This window comes from Lolium perenne, chromosome 1 (assembly GCF_019359855.2).
Source record: "Lolium perenne isolate Kyuss_39 chromosome 1, Kyuss_2.0, whole genome shotgun sequence".
NCBI lineage: Eukaryota > Viridiplantae > Streptophyta > Magnoliopsida > Poales > Poaceae > Lolium > Lolium perenne.
Window position 1 is genome coordinate 142,695,881 of NC_067244.2, and position 25,272 is coordinate 142,721,152.

The 25,272-nt window shown below is 51.4% G+C and overlaps 2 long non-coding RNA genes across 3 annotated transcripts; both read right to left on the minus strand.

Annotated features, from left to right (window-relative positions):
- Window positions 1-8,087: 8,087 nt before the first annotated feature.
- LOC127297822 (uncharacterized) lies at window positions 8,088-9,682 on the minus strand. 2 transcript variants are annotated; one of them, XR_007849544.2, is made up of 3 exons: window positions 9,122-9,640; window positions 8,339-8,546; window positions 8,088-8,178 (listed from the first exon to the last, which is right to left on the minus strand). It is a non-coding gene; the product is annotated as an uncharacterized lncRNA (long non-coding RNA). The 2 variants fall into 2 exon arrangements; XR_007849542.1 differs by lacking the exon at window positions 8,088-8,178 and having other exon boundaries at window positions 8,180-8,546; window positions 9,122-9,682.
- A 1,538-nt stretch (window positions 9,683-11,220) lies between these two features.
- On the minus strand, window positions 11,221-25,006 carry LOC139830546 (uncharacterized). Its single transcript, XR_011742967.1, has 2 exons — window positions 24,844-25,006; window positions 11,221-11,578 (listed from the first exon to the last, which is right to left on the minus strand). It is a non-coding gene; the product is annotated as an uncharacterized lncRNA (long non-coding RNA).
- Window positions 25,007-25,272: the final 266 nt, after the last annotated feature.

Sequence of the window (25,272 nt, forward strand, 5' to 3'; positions counted from 1 at the left end):
TATGCGTGGTAATAACAATCTGAATAAAATATGGCAGCAAGTAAACATGCAACAGAACAGTAAATAAACGGAGATTCAGTGCTTGGAAACAAGGCCTAGGGATCATACTTTCACTAGTGGACACTCTCAACATTGCAATCATAATGGAATATAAATAAGCACTTCACTATGCTATTCAGAATTACTCTCTGGCAAGATAACGAACTCTAATTCATCATGTAGGCAAACCTTAAAGATGTATTCCCAAGTACTAATGAACACCCCACGCTGTCACTTTGAGCATTCATAGGAGGTACTAACACACCACAATTTCATAGAGACATCCAACTCAAATCATAACTCAGTGAATAAGTATTCTGTGAAATATAGCCTAAGAGACCCACACGGTGCACACACTGTCACCTTTACACACGTGGGACAAGGAGTCTCCGGAGATCACATAAGTAAAATCCACTTGAATAGCATAACGGCATCTAGATTACAAAGCTCATCATATGAATCTCAATCATGTAAGGCAGCTCATGAGATCATTGTATTGAAGTACCTGGGAGAGAGATTAACCACATAGCTACCGGTACAGCCCTTAGCCTCGATGGATAACTACTCCCTCCTCATGGGAGACAACAGCGTTGATGAAGATGGTGGTGGTGTCGATGGAGAAGCCTTCCGGGGGCACTTCCCCGTCCCGGCGGCGTGCCGGAACAGAGACTTCTGTCCCCCAGATCTTGGCTTCGCGATGGCGGCGGCTCTGGAAGGTTTCTCGTACCGTGGCTTTTCCGTATCGAAGATTTAGGTCAGGGACCTTTAAATCGGCGAAGAGGCGGAGTCGGAAGGGTTACGGGGGCGCCACACAATAGGGGGGCGCGGGTCCTAGCCTGGCCGCGCCACCACCATGTGTGGGGCCCACCTAGCTCTCCTCTGGCCCCTCTCCGGTGTTCTGGAAGCTTCGTGGAATTATAAGATGCTGGGCGTTGATTTCGTCCAATTCCGAGAATATTTCCTTACTAGGATTTCTGAAACCAAAAAACAGCAGAAAACAGGAACTGGCACTTCGGCATCTCGTCAATAGGTTAGTTCCGGAAAACGCATCAAAACGATATAGATTGTGAACAAAACATGTAGGTATTGTCATAAAACTAGCATGGAACATAAGAAATTATAGATACGTTTGAGACGTATCAGGGAGCCATGTGCGACAGAGGTCTTTCCCAAATCCTTTTAACCATATCCTGAAAACCTTCCCGTTGTAGCCATCCGAGTTCAAACTTAAACCGGCGGGTAGACAGTGGTCTAGGTGTTCTAGTGGTCAATAGGATGGGAGCATGATCCGAAAAACCCACAATACGTTCTAGAGCACGTACTGTGACCATTGGAAATTTCAATTCCCAGTTGGTGTCCATCAATACACGATCTAGTTTCTCGTATGTAGGTTCCGGAAGACTATTTTCCCAAGTAATTTGTCTTCCAACCATTGACACCTCTCGTAAATCCAAGCTGTCAATGACTGCGTTGAATAGAAAGGGCCAATGATTGTCAAACCTGCCTCTACTCTTCTCGAATGGAAATCTCATCAAATTGAAATCCCCCCTATGAGCATAGGGTGCGGGTTATCGTTTGCGAGATTAACCAATTCACGAAGGAAGGCAGCCTTGGAATCCTCCTGGGCAGCACCGTACACGGCGACAAGACTCCAAATGTAGTTGTCAGCTCGATTTCTAATGTGGAATTTAATGTGGAATTCCCCCATAGAATGAGCTAACACCTCCATCGTGTCCGATCTGACACCGAGTAAGATACCCCCGGATCTACCACGAGGTGGACTAGATATCCACGTAAAGTCAATACCACCGGATATACGGTTAAGTAGACTTTGCGAGAAATACCGTCTACCCGTCTCAGAAATAGCCATAAAATCCAAATTATGATCCCTAATGCAATCAGCAAAATGCAAATGTTTAGCCAAGTCACCAAGACCTCTGCTATTCGCAAACATGCCATTAATTGGGAAACAATGGGAGATTTGGAATTTTTTGACCGTTTCCGCGGTTTTTTGTTAGAGGAAGATTTGGATTTCCGGCGAGATGCCTTCAACTCTTATAAAGAGTAGAGGTCTTCCTCATCCAAACCGACCTCCGACACTTCACCCACAAAGTGAGAAAGAAGCTGACCATCTGATGTGGCAGTTGCTTCATCCTCATCCAAATAGGTGGATTCCAACACGTCAAAGTTTTAGGAATAACCGTAGTACGGTCAAATTCCATATGCCTCAAGACTCTAGTCGAAACACAAACTTCCTTTTTATTACTACCCAGATTAATGCCTAAACTATTGAGCTTAGAGGATATAACCGGAGACGAAAAAGAAAGAAAAGACTTAGATGAACTATGCATACCAGGAGAGTCCAAGTTTTGCACCGCTTTACGACGCATCGCCTTCTTCATGGTGTCCTCATCCGTGGCAGACCCCCCATCCGCCGTGAGTCCGAACCTCCCGCTCTGACGTACAGAAGAGTCGCCACCCCCGTCTCCGATGCCCTCGGCGGAGGCGTGGAGGGTGGTGAGACCACATCCTCTGTCCCCGGGGCCGCCGAATGTGCAGCAGCCGAAGTCGGTGAAGGATACGCAGCCGGGGTTGGTGAAGAAGATGCAACCGGGGTGGGTGGAGGTGATGTAGCACCCGACCCCACAGCCGCGCCCACTGTGGGAGGAGGGGTAGACTCTGACAAGCCAGCATCCACCCCTACCTCCTCCACAAATGAAGACGGCGGTGTCGAAACCACGGTGGCAACATGGATAGGCATCGGCGGTGTAGCAGCCACCCCTGTCACCACCCCGGTAGGCGGCGAAGAAACAGACACACCCCAGTCAGCCACCAGCACGCCACCCGCGCCTCCCCAATGCTAGGTGCAGCAGGAGCCGTGCGTCCCAGCTGCGGTCCCACAGCAGCGCCAGTAGCCAAGGCAGCGGCAGCCATCACGCTATCCACGCCTGCCTCCGCAAACGTGTCACGAACCAACTGTGGTGACAACCTACGCACCCTCTCCACAATCGCAATCCCACGTGGTGTTCTTGGGTTCACATTATAAGGAGTGATCGCCATATCCGCACTATGAGAAAGAGATACAGACTTGCCATTATGGTTGGAGGAGGACACCATATTACCCCGATCTGAAGAGCTAGCAGCATTCCCATCCACCTCCATGTTTGTTGCTTGTGTCCCGGGCAAACCGGACTGCCCAAACACGCCCCTCGAGGAATCATCCTTTCCCATATCCTCATCATCAAGATCATCGCCCTTTCGGCGCCAAAAATAAGGAGTGAACCCAGGATCTGGAACAAAGTCCGCAGCCTCTCGCCGGAAAAAGAAATCAAAAGCCTTAAGTTTAACAACACAAGCAGCGCCAACATAAGTACCTGTGTTTACGGGCCACAGGCGGAGGCGGACAAGATCGCCTTCCTGGATGAGCTTCGCGATATTCGCGGAACCCACCAAGGCCCATGGGCGCTTTGTGGGGACTTCAACATGATCTACCGAGCGGAGGACAAGAACAACGATAATCTAAACCGTAGGATGATGGGCAGATTTCGCAGCTTCCTGAATGACTGCGAGTTGAAGGAGAACTACTTGCATGGTCGTCGGTACACATGGTCGAACGAGCGTGAAACCCCCACGCTTGTACGGCTTGACCGGATGCTTGTCACGGTGGCTTGGGAGGAGCTCCACAGTAGCTACAGCTTGCGCTGCTTGGCGACGGTTGTGGCTGATCATTGCCCCCTCCTCCTTGACTGCACAACACAGTCAGCGGGGCGGAAGAGGTTCCAGTTCGAACGTTTCTGGCTGCGGCTTGATGGGTTCGACGAGGTGGTCCAGAGCGCCTGGGATGTGGTCCAAGGTGACACTGATCCCTTCCGGCGGCTCACCGCTAAGTTGAAACTCACTGCGCGCCGTCTTATGAGCTGGAGTGACAAAAAGGTTGGATGTATCAAACTGCAGCTTATGATAGCGCGGGAGGTGGTTTTGAGGTTGGACGCCGCCATGGAATCCCGACTGCTCACCTCCGATGAGCGTCGACTCCGGGCACACCTCAAGCAAGCTTACCTAGGGTTGGCCTCACTCGAGCGGACGATGGCTCGCCAGCGGGCAAAGATAGCATGGCTAAGGGAGGGGGATGCCAACACGGCCTTCTTCCACCAGCATGCGGCCTACAGGCGCCAGAAGAACGTGATCCATAGCTTGAGGGTGGATAACGCTGTTCTCTCCGACCACGCGGCCATGGCTGAAGCTACCTTCGCGCACTTTGAGGGCCTGCTGGGCACTTTGGTGGCAAGGGCGCACTCGCTGGATTTGGACTTCTTGGGCACCACACCAGAGGACCTATCCGAGCTCGAGGTAGCATTCACGGAGGAGGAGGTGTGGGAAGTAATCAGGCACCTGCCACCAGGCAAGGCGCCCGGCCCCGACGGGTTCACGGCTGAGTTCCTCCAGAAATGTTGGGGGTGGTCAAGGCTGACTTCATGGCGGCTTTCGACAAGCTTTATACGATGTGTGGGCGCGGACTCCAAGGCCTTAACCAGGCCCTGCTGGTCCTGCTGCCCAAGCGCCCGGACGCCATGGCGCTAGGCGACTACAGGCCGATAAGTCTGATTCATATCTTTGCCAAGCTGGTGGCAAAAACTTTGGCCACTAGGCTGGCACCCCGGATGGAGTCGCTGGTGGATCGCAACCAATGCGCCTTCATTCGCAAAAGGTGCATCCATGACAACTTCATGTTGGTACAGCAGACAGCTCGTTTCCTACATAGAGGGAAGGAGCCGAGGGTGATGTTGAAGCTGGACATTGCTCGGGCTTTCGACTCAGTATCCTGGGGATTCCTCATGGAGGTTCTCCAGAAGTTAGGGTTTTGGCCGAGGTTCCGAGAGATTGTCTCTCTACTGCTGGCCACGGCTAGTACCCGGGTGATGCTTAATGGCGAGCCAGGTCCCCCGATCTGGCATCTGAGGGGACTGAGACAGGGGGACCCCCTGTCGCCGTCGTTGTTTGTCCTAGTGATGAACTCGCTCAACAAGGTGCTCGCCAAGGCAGCTGAGCTGGGTATGCTGCGACGGTTGGCGCGACGGGACCTGGCGACCTCGGTATCGCTATATGCGGATGATGTGGTGATCTTCTGTCACCCGGATGAGGCAGAGTTGGGTGCGGTCCGCGGGATCCTGGAGCTTTTTGGGCAAGCCTCCGGTCTACGCACCAACTTCGCTAAGTGCTCGGTTTCTCCTATTGCTTGCTCGGATGAGGTTGTTGTGGCTGCGGCGGGGCACATGGAGTGCCAGCTAGCGCCGTTCCCGGTCAAGTACCTGGGCATTCCCCTATCCATTAGGCGGCTGTCGGCCGAGACTTTCCAGCCGCTGTTGGACAGGCTAGCTGACAAATTGCCGACATGGCGGGCATCCATGATGCCGCAAGCTGGACGTTTGATGCTGATCCGAGCGGTGCTCGCGGCAATCCCGCTGCACCAGCTTATGGTACTGGCCCTGAACAAGAAGACCCTCAAACAGATCAACAAGATCCTGCGAGGGTTCCTCTGGGTGGGCCGGGCAGAGGCCAATGGAGGTCATTGCCACGTGAACTGGGCAAGGGTGTGCCGGCCGCTTAACCTAGGGGGGTTGGGGATCCCCGACCTTGCACGGATGGCCATAAGCCTTAGGGTGCGTTGGCTATGGAAGATGCGCACGGACCCCCAACGGCCATGGCGCGGGCTGGACATGCAGTTCTCGAAGGCGGAGCTGGACATCTTCGCGGCTTCCACCTCGATGATTCTGGGTAATGGGGAGTCCGCGCTTTTCTGGGAGGATCGATGGCTGGACGGCAGGTCCATCAAGGAGATGGCGCCAGAGGTGTTCGCGCTAGTTCCTAAGCGGCGCAGGAAGGTGCGTACGGTGCGTCAGGCACTGGTAGACCGCGCTTGGATCCCCGACATAGCTGGAGCACCGAGTCCCCTAGCACTATGGCAATATGTGCAACTATGGGTCAGACTGAGGGATGTCCAGCTCTCGGAGGAGCAAGACGCGGTGGCCTGGTTGTGGACGACGGACGGCCAGTACACATCCCATTCTTGCTATGAGGCCCTCTTTCAGGGGGGATCACCTCAGCATCATGGGAGCTGAACTGGAGATCCTGGGCGCCTCCTAGGGTGAAATTCTTTTTATGGCTGGCCTGTCTGGACAGGTGTTGGACGGGTGAGAGGCTGGCGCGTCGTGGTCTACCACATGCGCCCAGATGCCCGCTGTGTGATCAATCCGAGGAGACTATGGCGCATCTACTCACCGGATGCTCATTCTCCAGGATGATCTGGTTCGAGGTCCTCTCGTGGATCCGATCTACCGCAGGGCCTCCGGACTCGGAGGGGGACTTCGTGGAGTGGTGGTCGCAAGCGGTGCGGACCGCTCCCCGCCAGTTGCGCAAAGGTACATCGTCGGTAATCATGCTCACAGCGTGGTGGATCTGGAAGCACCGGAATGCTGCGATCTTTGATAACGCACAACCCTCGGTGCCTTCCCTGCTCAACGACATCAAGACCGAGGCGCAACAGTGGGCGAGCGCGGGGGCCTGAGGCGTCCGCAAGATCATCCCCTAGGCTAGGTCCTCTTTCTTGGGTCGAGTTGTAGTGCGGGGTGTTGGTCCCTTCGTGGACTTGTACATATAACCTTTTTCCTATCTATCAATGCATCGAAACGCAAGTCTTTTGCGTTTTCGCGAAAAAAAAAAGTCCCTGAAGCATCCGCCCTTTTGTCCAGAACCTTGGAATTCAACATTCCAACCAGAATACGAACAATGCCACGGCTGCGCATAGTAACCAGATCGACATCCAAGGTGGTACCAATGAGAGATTCAACCGCCCAAAGACCCAAAAAATGTCGCACTGCGTAAGGAACTTCCTGGACATGCACCCAAACTTGTTCAAGCTGTCTGTGTTTGATACTTGATGGTTTCAATATATTGGAACCGGGGCGTTGCCCTCTTTCTCTAAAAAAAACTTGTTCAAGCTCAGACTTGTGAGGAATATCCTGGGTTTTCCATACAGCAACAGTGGCCTGCGCCTTGAAACCAGGAACACTCATCTGAAAACCATCAACACGGTGAAGATCCTCAAAAGAAGGGAAACCTATAAGGAAAGCATCAGCGCCATGAGAAACAGCCTCCCAATTCCAGCGTGAACTCGATGGACACATCCTTGCCATTAGACTCTGGATAGCTGTCGTAGGAACAGTGTCACCAACAATAGTAACTAAGCCGTAGGGGAACATGCAGGTGCTAAATGAGCCTTATACACACTATCTGGTAACTGCAAAAAAAAGTGTGTCATCTGTCCCAAAACCAGTTGCAAACGCTGAGGGTTTCGGGAGTCTCAAAGTTGGACATCTAACAGTGGGGTGCTTCATATTATCGCAAACTAAACAGTAGTGTTGAATGGTACAATCCTTGGTTGAGTGAGTGTTTACCGCACACTTTCAGCAAGTGGTTGATTTTTTATTTTTACTCACAACCGAAGACTTGGACACCTCCTGCTGGATCAACGTATCTGAGGAAGAAACCAGAACCGCCTCAAGAACAGGAGGGCTTGCCTCCACCCCCGGTACAGGCACAGGCGTAGCTGCGGATACTAAAACTCAGTTTGCAGCTCCGCGAGAAAACAATGTAGTCCCCAGTTGTAGACACCATCTAGTACATATGTGCATCTAAATTTAAATAAATTTTAGATTAATTTAACGAGAGAAGGTGCCAGTCAAATGACAAATGGCGTTCTCATAATCTATGGCGATGTCAAACACATCATATGCAGTGATCGCCACATCTCGTGTTAGAATGCTCGCCACTTCACCTCTTCGTCTCGGTACCACCGAGGGATATTTTTGGTTAGTTTATCAGATTTTCTTGCTATCTTAATACGTGTAGTTTGTTCTTGTGTTTACGTTGGATCGCCGAAATCGGGCCTGAATTTCGAGCTTGGTGTAGCTCTGTACTTTCGTCAGCATTTAGTAGTGTGAATTTTTAACAAAAAAAAGAAAAAAAAGAATTCGTTTGATTCGCACTGAAGTACTTGCCTCCCAGACGAGCCCAGCGTCATTTGTTTCCCAATCCCTTTTGCCAGGGAACACGGAAGCAGCAAAACGTTGGTCTGCAAAACTGAAAAATCCAAAGAACCCAATAAAAACGGAGGATTTTTACAATACCCTAGTAGTACCCCACGAGAGGGATGTGAGTACAGCAATATTCAGGCTGCAGTATGAAATAATGGTACACAAAGGAAAATTGTATAAGCACGAGAACAAATTATCTCCAGTACCAAAGAAAAAGAGCGTGAGAATTCAGATAAGTTGGCCAGTGGCATCAAACATCCTGACCACTGACTGCGATTTCGACTGCATTGAAGAACTGGCTACATTTAGTCATTTGACCTCTTAAAAAATGCTTGAAGTGCTTGGGAAGTTCACAAGATCTCACCAACTGAGACACTTTCGTACATCATTGTGAAGATATCTCACAGATCATCCCTACAAAAATTGGACAAAGGAAAAAAAATGCATTATAGTGAAGATATCTCACAGCCTTATTACTCTTGTCTGTAGGTATATAACATGCTAAAATTACTTGTGGTGCACCCTATTTATAGTTAGCAACGTGGAGCCCTAAATGCATGTATTTTTAAGTGGATGTAGTAACCTTCTTCTTCAACTGTTATATATGCACATTTCCTGGCATTACCCTTCCTCTCTCACACACATAAAGCTAGTTAGTGATGTGGTTGCAGCTTAGGGCATGTACAATGCTAGCCCTTTAGCTAGGCGCTTAATTAATCAGTCAGTTGGACCATGCACATAAGCGCCGGCGCTTGGTAGCAGTATTCTGTAGCTAATTTCCTAGCGCCAGCCTCTTAATTCTGCGTCGACGCTTGCAAAATGGCCAGGAACTAGGTGAAACCGCCAGGATTTAATTCCCTAGCGCCTGTCTTAGCGTCTGCATTGGACATGCCCTTAGGGGCCCGATGACAGTTAGCAATGTGGAGCTCTAAATCACGCGATGCAATGGATAATTCTATGTTGCAGCGGAGAGGCAATATGATGCATACCAGATAAGTATGAAATATATTTCAACTGCCTCCCGGGTCGCTTTAGGCTACTCCGGAGGCGCCGCCGCCGCGACCTCAGAAGGCTCTCCCCCACAACCCCGTTCACCCCGTCGTCGCCGGAGGAGGCCGTCGGACGGTGGACGGCGGCGGCGGGGCATCTCCGCTAGTTTTTACTTTCTCCCACCTGGTGTCCTCCTCATCTTCCACCCTACCAAAATACAAGTCGTCCCCGATCGAGACTCTCCCCGATCGATCTGGTGGTGGCTGTCCTTTGTTGCCGGCCTCTCGATCTGGCTGCCGCTGTCGTGCGTCGCTAGCCTCACGATCTGGCCGTCGCCTTGCCTGCTTTGCCATCCTCCCGATCTATTAGGTGACCGGCCTTCCGATCTTGGGGTGAACGCCATGGATTCACGTCCTTTGGCATGGCAAGGAATCTGGTTGATCCATGCACATGCACACGGGTGGCTGGCTGTGCATATGGGCGTTGGGATTCGCGAGCCTCTCTCTAGTGGTTTGGTGTCTCTGCCTCCCAATTGATCTCAAACAGGTCTTGGGTCTGGCACAGTCACCGACATACACGGGACTCGGCGGCACGGAGCCTCATGTTTCGTCAACACCATCGGCACGTCGATCACCTCGATTTCTTTGGTGCTGGCAGATGCGAGGTATGTCACAATGGTTACTCTTGCAATGCCAGAGAAAATACCTCTCAGTGGCACATCTCGAGTTTGAGCTGTTAAGTGATGCCGAGAAAAAGTGGGAAAGATGATGAAAGGCTGATAGGTAGCTTTGCCTAGGCATGGTTCTTGGCCACGTGGTGATGTCCATGTCAAGATCATGCAGGCGAGCAACTGTCTTTGGGTGAAGCAATGTATGAGGAGAAGATGATACTTCGCAGTGCGGCGTGCAAATACGGTTTCATTTGCGTGACAAAGTTCATGTCAAAATCGTGCATGTTGCGATTGTGAGCCTGGTGACCAGCGATTTGTAATAGTGTTGTTTGATACATGCTACTCAAAGTGGCTGATCGTTTTGGCAGGTGCTATGTTTTTTTTTTGTTTTTCTTTGTTTTTTTACCTTTTTTTTGGCTGTGTGCATCCTTGATGTCTCGATAAGTTCTTGATATCTCGTTGTTGCAGAGGCTGGATGTAATTGATATCTTATTGATATTAATATATTTCTTTTATCGAAAAAAGTATGAAATATATGAGAAAGCATATTTTCGAGGCAATCTAGGTTAGCGGTCGGCATTTTTTGTCGTACCATCTTAATAATGTCAGTAGACTCGTGTTTTTTTTAATGTAACTTCTGTTGACTTAATTTTTTGATGGAACAAGAAATTGCTTTTCCACCCTAAAAGCTACTTACACAAGTAAGGAAGTCAAATCTTCGATAGTGAGTTAGCGACGTCAAGAATTGACAAAGAAAGTACTTTGGATTAGTCATATAATAGTTGTCGAACGATCCGAATTTGAAATTTTCTCGTGGATACTCCGTGACGAAGATGAAAATTACTTTCTCCTGGTAGTGGCCTCCCACCCCTTCTAGAAGTTAGTTGTCTTGTCTCATTCGGATGTATATGTCTAGATAAGACTAAGGTAACGACGTAACATTAGCCAACACCAACACATAAAAACTGTTTGCGAACATAACAGCGACCTCTGTCGCATCAGCATCATAACAGGGTATTGAACTTTTGGCCGACTATCTTTGTTACTCGTCACGCCGTGGTTATCTTGATAACATACTTTGCTTACGGCAGGCAGATTGTCCTATGGAGTGGGTGCCTTTGCCACTTCCCCTCCTCCAAATTCCAATGAAACCATCATCCTAGTTGATCAGTATCCTTTTAATTTACTTGTGAGTGGAACCTTTTTTCAGAGTCCAAAGGCTTCGACGAATTAAATATATGTTGTGCAATTTTCTGCGCGCTGGTAGCAGCTGAGGTTGTCTTATGTGCCTTCGCTGTAGCACTTCACTGTGAAATGTTTTGTGGTCTGCTTGTATTGGTCATCACTAGGTCACCATGGCCAATATATGTCTTGAAGAGGCTTGTTATTTCGAACTATCCACAGAGATGAGAATTTCAGACTTGATGATTTCTTAGACGGAAGGCTCAAGATGAGCCCGGCTTTAAATTAATGAAGCCACACACCGGCAGAGTACATAAGACATCCAACCACAACAGACAACAGTGCAAACATGCTCCTAACCGAGCAAAGCATCCACAGCACATACGAGAGGAGTCGCCCCAACGAGGCCTCTCAACATGCACAACGAACTAGTCCGATACAAGGGATAACAAGGTGAAGAAAGAAGAAAAACTAGCTCGACACGGTCCACCGACGAAGGTCCTCACGCCGGCCGGTCCCGAATGTTGGCGTGGAGTGAGCGAAGCCTCCCGATCGCCAACTCCAACGCCTCGCGGTCCTGCCGCCTAGCCACTGGCTTCCACACCTGTAAGTACATCAGCATTTTGTATAGGGCGTCAGCAGGCTGCGAAGGGAAAATCCCTTCAATAGAAAACTTGTTCCTAATGTTCCAGAGCCCCCAGCACAGGGCCGAACAGCAAATCCAGAGAACCCTTTTCGTTTGACCAACGAGATCATCCAGGAGCCGATACAGCTCCGCGAAGCAAGTAGGGTTCCAAGTGCACCCGAGCAGTTCCCGAACTGCGCTCCACATGAATCTTGCCAGCGGGCAGAGGAAGAAAATGTGGGCGGTGTCTTCCAGTTCCGAACAAAGGGCGCAACGCCCCGACGATGGGCCCCTTCTACGGCGGATATTATCATTCGAGGGAAGGCGGTTCCGAAGGAGTTGCCAGATGAAGATGCGAATTTTCATGGGCACCGCGACCTTCCAGATGACACTGAAGTGCTTACGCGGCGTCCCCTGACACAGCCTCCTATATAAGGACTTGACAGAGAATTTGCCAGAGGGTTCAAGGGCCCAGGAGATGATGTCCGGGCCATCAGAGAGCTGCGTCCCAGCAGTCTCCGACAGGAGGAGCGCGAGCTCAATGCGGGCCGGAGGTCCCAGACTTTGGCGAAAGGTTGGGATCCCACCCAACGTACCGAGGCATCTGGAGACCGTGATCTGCGGGTCCGCGGCGATAGAGAAGAGTGCGGGGAACCGGGAGCATAAGGGTCCCGACCCTTGCCACCAGTCACTCCAGAAAAGGGTGGAGGATCCACTACGCACCTTGTGTCGCGCTCCCAGGTGAAACACAGACTTAATCTTTTGGATGGCGTTCCAGAATTGGGAGCCCGAGTGGTGGGAGTCCACCAGGAGGTCCCTGGTCCTGAGATATTTGTTTCTGAGGATCTCAGCCCACAGCCCTTGCTCCCCAGCATAGAGCTTCCAAATCCATTTGGTCATGAGACAAATGTTCATGAGCCTGGTGTCGATGATACCTAGTCCCCCCAAGGACTTTGGTTTGCAGAGCGCTTCCCATCTGACCCAGTGGTATTTGCGCCTCGGGCCATTGGCTTCCCAGAAGAATCTAGCCCGGTGTTTCCTGAACGCAGCGTGGACGCCCTCGCCCAGGAGGTACACCCCCATTGCGTGGAGAGGAAGATTGGAGAGGCAGGCATTGATAAGGGTCAAGCGTGCCGCGGAGGACATGAATTTCCCCATCCATGGGTCCGCTCTCCGACCCACCCTAGTGGTAAGAGGACCCCAGTCCGATGCCTTAATGGCGCGGTCGGAAATGGGGAGCCCCAGGTAGGTGAAGGGGAAGGAGCCCTTCTTGCAGTTGAGCAAGTTGGCAATAGTTTCTTGCTCGAGGTCAGTGGACCCCAACACCATGACCTCACTCTTGTGGAAGTTAATGCGAAGGCCGGACATGTTCTCAAAACAGAGAAGGAGGAACTTGAGGTTCGCAAGGCCAAGCGCATCTGGTTGGAGCATGATGATTGATACGTCTCCGACGTATCGATAATTTCTTATGTTCCATGCCACATTATTGATGTTATCTACATGTTTTATGCACACTTTATGTCATATTCGTGCATTTTCTGGAACTAACCTATTAACAAGATGCCGAAGTGCCAGTTGCTGTTTTCTGCTGTTTTTGGTTTCAGAAATCCTAGTAAGGAAATATTCTCGGAATTGGACGAAATCAAAGCCCAGGGGCCTATTTTTCCACGGAGCTTCCAGAAGACCGAAGAACACACGAAGTGGGGCCACGAGGTGGCGACACCATGTGGCGGCGCGGCCCAGGGGGGGCCCGCGCCGCCCTATGGTGTGGCCCCCTCGTCTGGCCCCCGACTCTGCCCTTCCGCCTACAAATAGCCTCCGTGACGAAAACCCCAGTACCGAGAACCACGATACGGAAAACCTTCCAGAGACGCCGCCGCCGCCGATCCCATCTCGGGGGATCCAGGAGATCGCCTCCGGCACCCTGCCGGAGAGGGGAATCATCTCCCGGAGGACTCTACGCCGCCATGGTCGCCTCCGGTGTGATGTGTGAGTAGTCTACCCCTGGACTATGGGTCCATAGCAGTAGCTAGATGGTTGTCTTCTCCCCATTGTGCTATCATTGTCGGATCTTGTGAGCTGCCTAACATGATCAAGATCATCTATCTGTAATCCTATATGTTGCGTTTGTTGGGATCCGATGAATAGAGAATACTTGTTATGTTGATTATCAAAGTTATGCTTATGTGTTGTTTATGATCTTGCATGCTCTCCGTTACTAGTAGATGCTCTGGCCAAGTAGATGCTTGTAACTCCAAGAGGGAGTACTTATGCTCGATAGTGGGTTCATGCCTGCATTGACACAGGACGATGTGATGAAAGTTCTAAGGTTGAGGTGTGCTGGTGCCACTAGGCATAAAACATTGATGCTATGTCTAAGGATGTAGTTGTTGATTACATTACGCACCATACTTAATGCAATTGTCTGTTGCTTGCAACTTAATACTGGAGGGGGTTCGGATGATAACCTGAAGGTGGACTTTTTAGGCATAGATGCAGTTGGATGGCGGTCTATGTACTTTGTCGTAATGCCCAATTAAATCTCACTATACTCATCATGATATATATGTGCATTGTCATGCTCTCTTTATTTGTCAATTGCCCAACTGTAATTTGGTCACCCAACATGCTGTTCGTCTTATGGGAGAGACACCTCTAGTGAACTGTGGACCCCGGTCCAATTCTCTTTACTGAAATACAATCTACTGCAATACTTGTTCTACTGTTTTCTGCAAACAATCATCTTCCACACAATACGGTTAACTCTTTGTTACAGCAAGCCGGTGAGATTGACAACCTCACTGTTTCGTTGGGGCAAAGTACTTTGGTTGTGTTGTGCAGGTTCCACGTTGGCGCCGGAATCCCTGGTGTTGCGCCGCACTACATCTCGCCGCCATCAACCTTCAACGTGCTTCTTGGCTCCTCCTGGTTCGATAAACCTTGGTTTTTTTCTGAGGGAAAACTTGCTGCTGTGCGCATCATACCTTCCTCTTGGGGTTGCCCAACGAACGTGTGAAATACACGCCATCAAGCTCTTTTTCTGGCGCCGTTGCCGGGGAGATCAAGACACGCTGCAAGGGGAGTCTCCACATCACAATCTCTTTACTTTGTTTTTGTCTTGCTTAGTTTTAATTACTACTTTGTTTGCTGCACTAAATCAAAATACAAAAAAATTAGTTGCTAGTTTTACTTTATTTGTTATCTTGTTTGCTATATCAAAAACACAAAAAAAATAGTTACTTCTTTTACTTTACTTAATATCATGCATGTTTTTATTTCACTAGTTAAGCATAATGGAAAACAACAAAAATATGAGAGATCTTTATGAACTTTATCTTGAATTAGGACATGATGTGTTTGAAGAGAGAATTAAAAAACCCATGGAACTTTATATGCATGCTAATGGGAATGCTATTACTATGAATGCTTTGAACACCATTGTTGCTAATGCTATGGAAAATTCTAAGCTTGGGAAAGCTGGCTTTGATGAGCATGATCTTTTTAGTCCCCCAAGCATTGAGGAGAAAATTTTCTTTTATGATTACAATATGCCTCCTATATATGATGATAGCTACTTTGTTGAATTTGCTCCCACTACAACTAATAAAATTGATTATGCTTATGTGGAGAGTAATAATTTTATGCATGAGACTCATGATAAGAATGCTTTATGTGATAGTTATATTGTTGAGTTTGCTCATGATGCTACTGAAAGTTATTATGAGAGAGGAAAATATGGTTGTAGAAATTTTCATGTTACTAAAACACCTCTCTATGTGCTGAAATTTTTGAAGCTACACTTGTTTTATCTTTCTACGCTTGTTGCATTATGCTTCTTGAACTTGTTTATTTACAAGATTCCTCTTCATAGGAAGCATGTTAGACTTAAATGTGTTTTGAATTTGCCTCTTGAAGCTCTCTTTTGCTTCAAATACTATTTCTTGCGAGTGCATCATCAAAACTGCTGAGCCCATCTTAATGGCTATAAAGAAAGAACTTCTTGGGAGATAACCCATGTGTTATTTTACCTACAGTACTTTGTTTTTATTTTGTGTCTTGGAAGTTGTTTACTACTGTAGCAACCTCTCCTTATCTTAGTTTTGTGTTTTGTTGTGCCAAGTTAAGCCGTTGATAGAAAAGTAAGTACTAGATTTGGATTACTGCACAGTTCCAGATTTCTTTGCTGTCACGAATCTGGGTCCACCTCCCTGTAGGTAGCTCAGAAAATTAAGCCAATTTACGTGCATGATCCTCAGATATGTACGCAACTTTCATTCAATTTGAGCATTTTCATTTGAGCAAGTCTGGTGCCATTTTAAAATTCGTCAATACGAACTGTTCTGTTTTGACAGATTCTGCCTTTTATTTCGCATTGCCTCTTTCGCTATGTTGGATGAATTTCTTTGATCCATTAATGTCCAGTAGCATTATGCAATGTCCAGAAGTGTTAAGAATGATTGTGTCACCTCTGAATATGTCAATTTATATTGTGCACTAACCCTCTAATGAGTTGTTTCGAGTTTGGTGTGGAGGAAGTTTTCAAGGATCAAGAGAGGAGTATGATGCAACATGATCAAGGAGAGTGAAAGCTCTAAGCTTGGGGATGCACCCGGTGGTTCACCCCTGCATATATCAAGAAGACTCAAGCGTCTAAGCTTGGGGATGCCCAAGGCATCCCCTTCTTCATCGACAACATTATCAGGTTCCTCCCCTGAAACTATATTTTTATTCCATCACATCTTATGTGCTTTTTCTTGGAGCGTCGGTTTGTTTTTGTTTTTGTTTTGTTTGAATAAAATGGATCCTAGCATTCACTTTATGGGAGAGAGACACGCTCCGCTGTAGCATATGGACAAGTATGTCCTTGGTTTCTACTCATAGTATTCATGGCGAAGTTTCTCCTTCGTTAAATTGTTATATGGTTGGAATTGGAAAATGATACATGTAGTAATTGCTATAAATGTCTTGGGTAATGTGATACTTGGCAATTGTTGTGCTCATGATTAAGCTCTTGCATCATATGCTTTGCACCCATTAATGAAGAAATACATAGAGCATGCTAAAATTTGGTTTGCATATTTGGTTTCTCTAAGGTCTAGATAATTTCTAGTATTGAGTTTGAACAACAAGGAAGACGGTGTAGAGTCTTATAATGTTTTCAATATGTCTTTTATGTGAGTTTTGCTGCACCGGTTCATCCTTGTGTTTGTTTCAAATAAGCCTTGCTAGCCCAAACCTTGTATCGAGAGGGAATACTTCTCATGCATCCAAAATACTTGAGCCAACCACTATGCCATTTGTGTCCACCATACCTACCTATGCTACATGGTATTTTCCGCCATTCCAAAGTAAATTGCTTGAGTGCTACCTTTAAAATTCCATCATTCACCTTTGCAATATATAGCTCATGGGACAAATAGCTTAAAAACTATTGTGGTATTGAATATGTAATTATGCACTTTATCTCTTATTAAGTTGCTTGTTGTGCGATAACCATGTTTACTTGGGGAACGCCATCAACTCATTGTTGAATTTCATGTGAGTTGCTATGCATGTTTGTCTTGTCTGAAGTAAGGGCGATCTACTACGAGTTGAATGGTTTGAGCATGCATATTGTGAGAGAAGAACATTGGGCCGCTAACTAAAGCCATGTTCCATGGTGGAAGTTTCAGTTTTGGACAAACATCCTCAAATCTCTAATGAGAAAAGAATTAATTGTTGTTGAATGCTTAAAGCATTAAAAGAGGAGTCCATTATCTGTTGTCTATGTTGTCCCGGTATGGATGTCTAAGTTGAGAATAATCAAAAGCGAGAAATCCAAATGCGAGCTTTCTCCTTAGACCTTTGTACGGGCGGCATAGAGGTACCCCTTTGTGATACTTGGTTAAAGCATATGTATTGCGGTGATAATCCAGGTAGTCCAAGCTAATTAGGACAAGGTGCGGGCACTATTAGTACACTATGCATGAGGCTTGCAACTTATAAGATATAATTTACATGATGCATATGCTTTATTACTACCGTTGACAAAATTGTTTCATGTTTTCAAAATCAAAGCTCTAGCACAAATATAGCAATCGATGCTTTTCCTCTATGAGGACCATTCTTTTACTTTCAATGTTGAGTCAGTTCACCTATTTCTCTCCACCTCAAGAAGCAAACACTTGTGTGAACTGTGCATTGATTCCTACATACTTGCTTATTGCACTTATTATATTACTCTATGTTGACAATATCCATGAGATATACATGTTACAAGTTGAAAGCAACCGCTGAAACTTAATCTTCTTTTGTGTTGCTTCAATACCTTTACTTTGAATTATTGCTTTATGAGTTAACTCTTATGCAAGACTTATTGATGCTTGTCTTGAAGTGCTATTCATGAAAAGTCTTTGCTATATGATTCACTTGTTTACTCATGTCATACACATTGTTTTGATCGCTGCATTCACTACATATGCTTTACAAATGGTATGATCAAGATTATGATGGCATGTCACTCCAGAAATTATCTGTGTTATCGTTTTACCTCCTCGGGACGAGCAGAACTAAGCTTGGGGATGCTGATACGTCTCCGACGTATCGATAATTTCTTATGTTCCATGCCACATTATTGATGTTATCTACATGTTTTATGCACACTTTATGTCATATTCGTGCATTTTACGGAACTAACCTATTAACAAGATGCCGAAGTGCCGATTCTTTGTTTTCTGCTGTTTTTGGTTTCAGAAATCCTAGTAAGGAAATATTCTCGGAATTGGACGAAATCAAAGCCCAGGGGCCTATTTTTCCACGGAGCTTCCAGAAGACCGAAGAACACACGAAGTGGGGCCACGAGGTGGCGACACCACGTGGCGGCGCGGCCCGGGGGGGCCCGCGCCGCCTATGGTGTGGCCCCTCGTCGGCCCCCGACTCTGCCCTTCCGCCTACAAATAGCCTCCGTGATGAAAACCCCATGCATCGAGAACCACGATACGGAAAACCTTCCAGAGACGCCGCCGCCGCCGATCCCATCTCGGGGATCCAGAGATCGCCTCCGGCACCCTGCCGGAGAGGGGAATCATCTCCCGGAGGACTCTACGCCGCCATGGTCGCCTCCGGTGTGATGTGTGAGTAGTCTACCCCTGGACTATGGGTCCATAGCAGTAGCTAGATGGTTGTCTTCTCCCCATTGTGCTATCATTGTCGGATCTTGTGAGCTGCCTAACATGATCAAGATCATCTATACGTAATCCTATATGTTGCGTTTGTTGGGATCCGATGAATAGAGAATACTTGTTATGTTGATTATCAAAGTTATGCTTATGTGTTGTTTATGATCTTGCATGCTCTCCGTTACTAGTAGATGCTCTGGCCAAGTAGATGCTTGTAACTCCAAGAGGGAGTACTTATGCTCGATAGTGGGTTCATGCCTGCATTGACACAGGACAGTGTGAGAAAGTTCTAAGGTTGTGTTGTGTTGTTGCCACTAGGGATAAAACATTGATGCTATGTCTAAGGATGTAGTTGTTGATTACATTACGCACCATACTTAATGCAATTGTCTGTTGCTTGCAACTTAATACTGGAGGGGGTTCGGATGATAACCTGAAGGTGGACTTTTTAGGCATAGATGCAGTTGGATGGCGGTCTATGTACTTTGTCGTAATGCCCAATTAAATCTCACTATACTCATCATGATATGTATGTGCATTGTCATGCTCTCTTTATTTGTCAATTGCCCAACTGTAATTTGTTCACCCAACATGCTGTTCGTCTTATGGGAGAGACACCTCTAGTGAACTGTGGACCCCGGTCCAATTCTCTTTACTGAAATACAATCTACTGCAATACTTGTTCTACTGTTTTCTGCAAACAATCATCTTCCACACAATACGGTTAACTCTTTGTTACAGCAAGCCGGTGAGATTGACAACCTCACTGTTTCGTTGGGGCAAAGTACTTTGGTTGTGTTGTGCAGGTTCCACGTTGGCGCCGGAATCCCTGGTGTTGCGCCGCACTACATCTCGCCGCCATCAACCTTCAACGTGCTTCTTGGCTCCTCCTGGTTCGATAAACCTTGGTTTCTTTCTGAGGGAAAACTTGCTGCTGTGCGCATCATACCTTCCTCTTGGGGTTGCCCAACGAACGTGTGAAATACACGCCATCAATGATCGTATCATCCGCATATTGCAGATGGGTGATGCCGCCCTCCACAAGGTGCGGGACCAACCCTGCAATGTGCCCAGCCCTCGAGGCTGCCTGGAGGATGGCAGCAAGGGCCTCAACCGCAAAGTCAAAAAGGAGAGGGGAGAGAGGATCCCCCTGGCGGACGCCGCGGCCGTTACGGAAGTAATTCCCAACTTCCCCGTTGATCGTGATCGCCGTCTGGCCCCCCGAGACCAGACTCATGGCGCGATGGACCCAGCCCGGGTCAAAGCCTTTCCTAAGAAGGACTTCACGAAGGAATTGCCAGTTGACTCGGTCAAACGCCTTCTCGAAATCAAGCTTAAGGAAAACTCCCCTAAGTTTCCTAGACTTGGTCTCATGGATGATCTCCTGAAGAGAAACTATCCCTTCAAGGATGTGTCGGCCTTTAATAAAGGCGGATTGCGCGCGACTGATGATGCGGTGAGCAATAGGGGAAACACGAATCGCGTAGGCTTTGGCAACGAATTTAAAGATCACATTAATGAGAGCAATGGGCCGAAACTGCCGAATGTCGTCAGCACCCTGGACTTTAGGAATCAACGAGAGGACTCCAAAGTTTAGCCTCGCAATGTCAACGCGCCCCAAGGCGAAGCCATTCAGAATGGCGAGGATGTGGGGTTTGGTGAGGGCCCAGAACTTCTTGAAGAAGATTACCGGCCACCCATCAGGCCCAGGGGCCGTCTCAACTCGCATGCTAGCGAGCACCTTGTCCAACTCCTCCCCGGTGAAGGACAGCATAAGCCCGTCATTCTCCTCCTCAGAGACCCGGCCCGTCTGGTCCCAAAGGGTATTGGCAAGGGAGAAAACACGGGTCTCCCCTACCGCACCCATCAGGTTGCGGTAGAAGGTGTAGATATGGTCCTGGAGGGCATGAGGGTCCGAGATGACTTCTCCCTCGGAGACGAGTCTCGAGATCGTGCATTTCCTCCTCCGGCCATTGGCCATCGCGTGGAAGAAGGCCGTGTTGGCGTCACCCTTGAGCAGCCAGTTCAGGCGGCTCCTCTGTCTCCAGTATTCCTCCTGGGTCCGGGCAAGGTGGGTGAGCTCGCCCTCAAGGTGATAGCGCAGGGCCCAACCATCATCGTCTAGGCCCGAGGTGTCCGCCAGAGCGTCTAAGCGCTGGATCTGGGCAAGGAGGGAGTCCTTGAGGTCGCGCACCTCTTTCCCAAGGTTGGCTCCCCAGCCTCTCAGGAACTGGCGAATCCCCGCGGAGATCTGCTGCCAGGCATCAATAGGGTCGAGCGGGGCGCCCACGGCCCCCTCCAAGGAGCGCCACTTGTCAGAGACCAGCTCCACAAAGTCCGGTCTCTCAAGCCAGGCCTGCTCGAAGAAGAAGCGAGGACTGCGCTTCTTGAGGTCCTCCCCAGAGCTCAAGATCAGCGGGGCATGATCAGAACCGATAATGGTCTCCGCCACTAAGGAGCAGAGGGGGAAGAGTATTTCCCAGTCCGGGGAAATGAAAACTCTATCAAGGACGCATCTGACGGGGTTCAGCTGTTTGTTGGTCCAGGTGTAGCGAGCGCCGCCCCTGCGGACTTCTCGGAGGGCAAGATTGGCAATGCAGTCGTTGAAACGATGCACCCTAGGCCAGTCAATGTGGCAGTTGTTCTTGTCCTCCGCCCCGCGGATGAGGTTGAAGTCGCCACCCACCACGAGGGGAAGGTCGCAAGCTTCAACCGCAAGAGTGAGCTCCCCCAAGAACTCCAGAGTGCGACGGTGGTCAGCTGGGCCGTAAACAACAAAGAAGGCCCACTTGACATTGTTGTCCAGCTGACGCACGTCGGCCCGAATGAAGAAAGTCCCCTTAGTCCACCCTAGGACCTCGAAAGAATCTTCATTAACGCCGAGGAGCATCCCTCCTGAGCGTCCCCTAGCCGGAACATCGCACCAAGCGAAACGGCCTCGCGGATCAATGCCCAGAAGATCCGCGGTGGTGAACTGAGCTTTGATCGTCTCCTGGAAGCCCGCAAAATCAAGCTGCTCGCGAGTCAGCAGCTCACGGATCTGCGATTTCCGCCCAGGAGCGCCAAAGCCACGAAGGTTCCAGATGCCGGCCCGCATCAAGGAACCTGCGACGGTCTCCGTCCGCGACGGGATGCCACCGAGGTACTGGCCGCTCTCCTCCTAGTGGTCATGGGAGAAGGCGGGGCAGGAGGGGCCCCAACCCCAGCTGACGCCTGAGCCGTGGCAGGTCCCACCACCAAGGGCCCAACAGGCGGGACCTCGGCCGCCTCGGCCAAGGCCCGGTCCCTGCAGAAAGCAGCATGGGCCAACGCGGCTTGTGCCTCCTCTTTAGCTCGGATGAGCGAGAGGGTCTCCGAAGACGTCCCGGATTCCAGCGTAAACGCAAGTCCTGAGTCATGGGCCACCACCTCAAGGTGGGCGTCCGACAGAGCAGGGAGAGCAGAGAACTGCGCTAGAGTAGGGAGGGAGGAGGGGGGGGGGTTTGGATTACCTTCAAGGTTCTTCGACGCCGTCCTCTCCTGGGCGCGCTGCAGCACCGTCGCGGCCGCGGCCGGACCACGCAGGCGGGCGCTCTTGCGAGCGGGGCCAGCGGCGACAGTCCTGGTGCGGCGGCGGCGCGGGACACCACCAGCGGCAGGCCGGTCTAGGGGGGCGCGCTCCGAGTCGTCGACGTCCTCCAGCAGCTCGTCGCCGTCCTCCGCGTCCGCCTCCGAGTCCATGTTCTTGGACGGGGAACCCTCCGAGTCGGAGTCCGTCTCCAGCAGCACCGACGAAACCAACGGAGCAGAGTCCGCTGGCACGTCGACGTCCATGTGGACGGGGGTGGCCCGCCGCTCCAAGGTGGCCAGGGAAACCGGCCAGGCCCCCTTCCGAGGGAGGTTAGACCCGTACTGGTCCAGGGAGGCCAGCCCGGTCGGCGAGCGGTCGAGGGCCCCATCCCCGGGGGCGTCCTGGCCAGGAGCAGCGCTCCCGCCGACATCATCCGACGGCGCCTGCGGGGCAGGGGCCGGGGCCGGGGCAGGCGGCTGGGCCCCCAGCGGCGCGTCGTCCTTCCGCGCGGCATCCTGCGCGCCAAGGTCGTCCCACTCGCCCTCGGACGGGCTGAGGTCGTCCACATCCTCATCATCGTCGTCGACTCCCGGCTTATGAGCGGCCGGGGGGGAAGAGCCACCGGACGGCCCCGCCGGCGCCTCCACCGCCACCCCGATGTTGTAGCCCCACTTCTTGTGGAAGAGCTGAACAGTGCCTTTGAGCTTGGCTGGGTTGCGGCAGGCCAGAAGCATGCGGACCGGCATCGGGCGCTTGAGGGAATCCTCGTCGACAGCGACCGGCCAGCCAAGCATCCCCATGCCGGCCAGCAGGCGGTTCGCCCTCTTCATGCGCCGAGGGACGCCAGAGAGCCGCACCCACACCTCCTGCAGCTGCTCAGCGGGGGCAGGGTCCGCGTCCGCGAGCCGGATGTCCGCGACCGTCCCACTGAGAGGAAGGTACAGCTTGCCACTGCGCGTGGACATCCGGAGCGTCTCCCGAGAGGGGAAGGTCACCGCGAAGGAGTGACCAAGCAGGGCCTGAACCTGCCAGTCCCACTCCGCCTCGACCAGGTGGTGGAGCTCTCTGTCCAGCTCCCTAGCCGACAAAGAGACGGCGCCAAAGGAGATGATGGCACCGTTGGAGACGAGCTCTTCCTCATCGTCGTCCTCCTCGAAGTCGAGGGAGAAGAAACTCTCTCCCGCCACGGCCTGTCCCAGGACGCGGAGCGAGGGCTGGCGGCCCTTGGAGGTGCACGCCGCCGAGAAATGCCCCTCGACACCACACAGGAGGCAGACTGGCGGGTAGGGGCATTCGGCCTGGAAGTGTCCGTTGCGGCCACACTTGAAGCACTCCATACGGGAGGCCGCAGCGGCATCCTTGGCCACGCCGCCGGGCTGGTTGGGCCCCTGCCCGGAACCACCCTTGGGCGCCGCCGCCGGCTGCTTACCGGCGGCAATCTCCACTGCCCGGCCACGGGGAGGGGCAGCGGGGAGAGGGGCGGCAACAGCGCCGGCCTCCTCCTAGGCACGGCGAGCGGCCCGCTTGCGTTCTCGCTCCACCCACCACTGTGGGGGAGCGGGGTTGTTGCCTGCTGGGGCCGGGTTGGGCTGGTTTGAGCCGGACGCACCCTGGCGACGGGCGCCCTGCTCAGCCAGCGCGCGGGCGCGGAGCGCCGCCTCCTGCTGCGGTTGGCCCCGGGCCTGTCCCCCCGCCTGCCGGTCTTGGTGGCGCCGCTTGTTGCCGGCCTGGAGACCACCCCCGCCCCGAGCTTGGTTGGAGGGGCCCCCGTTTGCGCCGCCGTTGGATCCCTGCGGGCGGTCCATCACCGCCGGCGCAGCCGTCACTTGGGCAAAGGAACGGGTGAGAGGAGGGGGAGGGAGCGTGACGCGAACCGTGCGGGCCTTGGCAGAGTGGCGGCGCACGTCTCGAGCAGAGGCAGGAAACCCTAGCGAAAGGGTAGAGGTGCCCTTTTTGAGCCAGAGCCAACCGGGCTGGGGAGGGAGCGGCGGTGGGCCAGGGAGGTCTGGGCCGGCCTGTGGGAGGCCCAAAAAAGTGTCCGCCACCTCAGCAGCAGGTGCTGGAGCCTCCTGGGCCTGGGCCTGGGGCAGGGACAGCCACGGCCCATCAGCCGGCCCAGTCCACAGGGGGGGAAACCCTTCCTCCCCCGCGCAGCCACGCCGAGCCGCGGGACGCGCCGCCAGCTCCGGACCCTCGACGAGCGGCCGCCGCAGGGAAGCCGTCGGAGCCCGCGCCGAGGCGGCGGAGGGGCGACGCGGGTCAACTCCTGGAGACCCAGCCGCCGGCGGCCGCGCGCCGTCCCGAGCCTTGGCGCGACCGGGCCGACGAGAAGCCGGGATGCCGCCGCCGCTGCTCGTGCAGCGCCCACCGCCGGAAGAGAAGCGGGAGCCGCGGCCGCCAGGCGCGAACGCCGATCTCCGCGAGGAGCGGAGGGAGCCCCCAAGCTCCTCCGCCGCACGCAGGTAATCTCCCAAGGTTGGGGAAGAAAAGGTCTCAGCGACCTGAGGGGAGGGGGAAGGGGGGGGAGAGGTACTTACCTCGCTGACCGCCTCCTCGTCGGAGAAGCCGGGGGCAAGGGCCCAGAACCGCCCGCCGAGGCCGCCTCCAGGGGAAGGCCGGGAGCAGAGCTCCGGCCGTCGGGAGGGGGCGCCGTCGCGCGGGTCGCCGTCCGCGTCGCCTTGCGAGTCGCCTTCGCCTTCCATCGTCTCGTTGTAGGAGTCGTCGACGGCTTTGTGTACCTTTCTGTCTTCTCGACTTGATGATTTCTTAACATGTAAGGTTTATTGGTTGCTTTTTTGAGCGAAACTAGAACGCACAGCATGCTCTCGCTCTGATCGAAAACACGCTCATGGAATGTAGCAAATGTACATACGCGTTTGTTGACGATTCTCAACACAGATCATGTTAGGCCATCCATTTTAAGCATCTTTTCCTTTCTCTTCTCCATAGTTTGGTCATATATTCTG